Genomic DNA, 3,535 nt, shown 5'->3' with positions numbered 1-3,535 from the left:
CATTTAAGTAACTGAGTGTTTAAGGTAAAACTCTAAATATTCAATGTGACAATTCATCATCTCCTAAGTTAAACTACAAATTCTCTATACAGGACATTTTTGGAGGGCCCCCAAAAATGTCCTGTAAGCTATCTTGTGGAAATTAATCCACAACAAATTTGGCATCAATCTGATATTGTAAATGTATCAAAAAAAATTGTCACTAAAATGTGTTAACTCTAGTAACCTGAGTTTGCTTAAAAACCCAATGTAAAAATAGTTAAGAATCAATATATGTAACTTAAATTCGGTATGAAAACTTTGCTATATAAAGACTGCTACATGAGGTCACGTAAGATGACCTTTACACAAAATTATAAAGATACCTAAACCAGTTATAATCATTGAGTTATCAATTGTAGTAAACTTCTAATTTGTTACAAAGTTTTTTCATAAGTAATTGACTACAGCTATGACAAGCCTTCGCATAAAGAAGCATCTGCTCATATAGAATCCCCAGAAATCCATCTTGGACCCCTGACCTCTGACATCACCCACAATTACAGCCATCCCCCGAAACCCATGATGTGACCTGACACGATCTGGAGAACCTGATTCACAGACTCCAAAGGACAAGACTTTCCTACTGCCTTTCTCTCAACCATCGGTGTCTGCTCTTCCTGCTTCTGTTTCGCCCATCATGTTTTGGCGGTTCCAGGTCACTCTCTACAGAGAAGAAAAGTTCCGGTGGCCGTCCTCCTCCATCAAGATAGACGTGTGGCATTTATTTCCTGGCCGTTGACATTGGACTGATGCTTCTATAGAACTTGCTGGACACTCCTTTTATACTCCTGGACTTCTTGAAGAATGACTGTAGCAGTTCATAGAACTTACCGCCAGCTGACTCAGGATTTTGCAATGCCAGATCACCCCTCTAGCCCCTCGGCTTATCAGGCCCCCACTCCTCCACCCATCAGGCTCACTCTGTCTCTTGCTACTCTTACTTATCCCTCCCTGTCTTGTGCTAGTTCTTTTTGAAGACACTTACACACTATCATTCTGCTTTCTTCCCAACAGGTTTCCGTTCACCCCTACACTGCTATTCCCCTGACAGAGATGAAGCCTTTTACAGACATTGACCCAGTTATATATGGCCATTAAGTAAGAGGAAGATGTTGGGGAATTGTGAGGATATGGTTGAGCTTGGAAGGGCTTGAGCCTGAGGGGTGTGTCAATCCTGTTAGTCTCTCTCTCCACGGAGAGGTTGAGCAAGGAGGGACAGTAGAACCCCAAAAAAGGTGTGCCTCTTATCAGTCTCCCTGCCTCACAAAGTGCCCCACACTCCTGATACTATGGCAAAAAGTTAAAAAGAAAGGGGGAGATGTTGGGTAGTTGCCATCTCCCCCTGGCTTCTTCTTATCCATATGCCTATATAGGGATTTGCTGATCCAAAGGTTTGGTCTATTTACATAAATCACTTTTACATAAAGCACTCCAGGGCATTGGTGGTTCAGTTATAGGATTCTCGCCTGTTCCGCCCCCTCCTTGTCACACTCTGATTTTCACCAGTCACTTTTCTCTCCACCCTCTCTATATCACATCCTGTTTCCACCCTACTTGGAGAGTATAAAAACAGCTGCTCTTCTGATTAAAAAAACTTGGAAATTGCTTTCCGGCTCCGAGAGTTCCAGAGTGTATCTCCTGCGGAAGTTGGTGCAGCACGAGTTCCTGATCCCTCTCCCACACAGCAGCCTAGATCAGCTCCAGTTGAGTGATCTCCAACCCAGAGAGCACTAGCTCGGGAAGAAGTACCCTCAGGCTATCCCGGCAGGGCAAGTTAGATACGATTTTTGTTTAATATTTTATTTATTTACTCCCTTTTGTTGCCCTTGTTGTTTTATTGTTGTAGTTATTATTGTTGTTGTTGTTAGATAGGACAGAGAAAAATGGAGAGAGGAGGGGAAGACAGAGAGGGGGAGAGAAAGACAGATACCTGTAGTCCTGCTTCACTGCTTGTGAAGTGACCCCCCCTGTAGGCGGGAACCTAGGGGCTCAACCCAGGATCCTTACTCTGGTCCTTGTGTTTTGCCTCACCTGCGTTTAACCCACTGTGCTACCGCCCAACTCCCATGATTTTATTATTATTATTTTAATTTATTTATTCCCTTTGTTGTTATATTGTTGTAGTTATTGTTATCATTTTTGGATAGCACAGAGAGAAATGGAGAGAGGAGGGAAAGACAGAGAGGGAGAGAGACACCTGCAGACCTGCTTCACCACTTGTAAAGCGACTCCCCTGCAGGTGGGGAGCCAGGGGGCTCGAACTGGGATCCTTATGCCAGTCCTTGAACTTTGCGACACCTATGCTTCACCCACTGCACTACCTCCTGACTCCCCCTTATTATTTTTCTAATATGAAATGCTTCATGTGTCATCCCTGTGCAGAGGTCATGCTAATCTTCTCTGTACCATTCCAATTCTAGTATACGTGCTGCTGAGGTGAGTGTTAGAATGTTATTTTAAATGAGATTGACTACTTCTCTTAGTTCATTGCTTGAATTAAAAAGTGAAATCAGTTGTTACATATTAAACTGTAACCTGGACTGGATTGGGGAGATAGCATTAATAGTTATACAAAATAGTTTCATACCTGAGGCTCTGAGGTCCTAAGGTCAATCCAGAGTACCACAATATGGCAGAGCTGAGCAGTGCTCTAGTGTCTGTCTGCCTATCTCTCTTATTAAAATAAATAATTGTAACCTGATACTTTACTATACTGACTTGCTGCTCCTAAGAATTTTTCAATTTTTTTTTTTTTTTTACCAGAACACTGCTCAGCTCTAGCTTATGGCGATGCAGGGGATGGAACCTGGGACCAGTCATAATGGAGAGAGGGATCTATTCGAGGTCTAGGCCCATTATGTCTGTGTGGGAATCCCAGGACTCCCCGATTAGGGCCCCAGGTGATGGGGTGGCCTGATAGTGACTAAAGAGTCATCATCAAAGTATGCCAGTCTCTTACCCTTATTCAACTTTTGCAGTCCTTACTTTGATAAGGTGAGCTTTGGAGTGACTAAGGGAAGTGTAATAGGAAGTAGGTGAGGAGGGTATCTAGGTCTAAGTAGACACTATTTCTTTATGAACTTCATGGTGTCTTTTTAGGTCTTTCTGCTTGCTTCATTTATTGACTCAATGCAGACTATTGTGCACTTTTGCCTTCAGGTATATATTTTGCTATAATTTATGGATACATGTGTACATATCCCATGGGACCCGGTCTATATCTAGGTTCTGGGCTTTGTTAGGAAGTGAACCACCCAAAATGGAATTAGAGAATCCTATGAGAAAGGAAAGGTCTCACCCAAATAATGAGGCTAAAGAGTTGACATTCCATACCTGACATCTCTAGACACAGTCCGAAGTGGAGCATGCTGAGGTGGTACTCATTGCATTGATTAGGTTAGGATCAGCATATGCAATATCATTTGGTATGAATTGAGAAAAGCATGCAGGAAAGTGAGCCCCACCCTAGAGGTTGCAGGACTGTGGGAGATAT

At 42.7% G+C, this 3,535-nt stretch overlaps 1 non-coding gene across 1 annotated transcript; it reads right to left on the bottom strand.

Moving 5' to 3' along the window:
* Positions 1-2,378: 2,378 nt before the first annotated feature.
* Positions 2,379-2,486, bottom strand: LOC132539638 (U6 spliceosomal RNA). The gene has a single exon (XR_009550973.1). It is a non-coding gene; the product is annotated as a U6 spliceosomal RNA (small nuclear RNA).
* Positions 2,487-3,535: the final 1,049 nt, after the last annotated feature.

The sequence above is a fragment of the Erinaceus europaeus genome, chromosome 7 (assembly GCF_950295315.1).
Source record: "Erinaceus europaeus chromosome 7, mEriEur2.1, whole genome shotgun sequence".
NCBI lineage: Eukaryota > Metazoa > Chordata > Mammalia > Eulipotyphla > Erinaceidae > Erinaceus > Erinaceus europaeus.
This window is presented reverse-complemented; position numbering and strand designations above follow the sequence as displayed.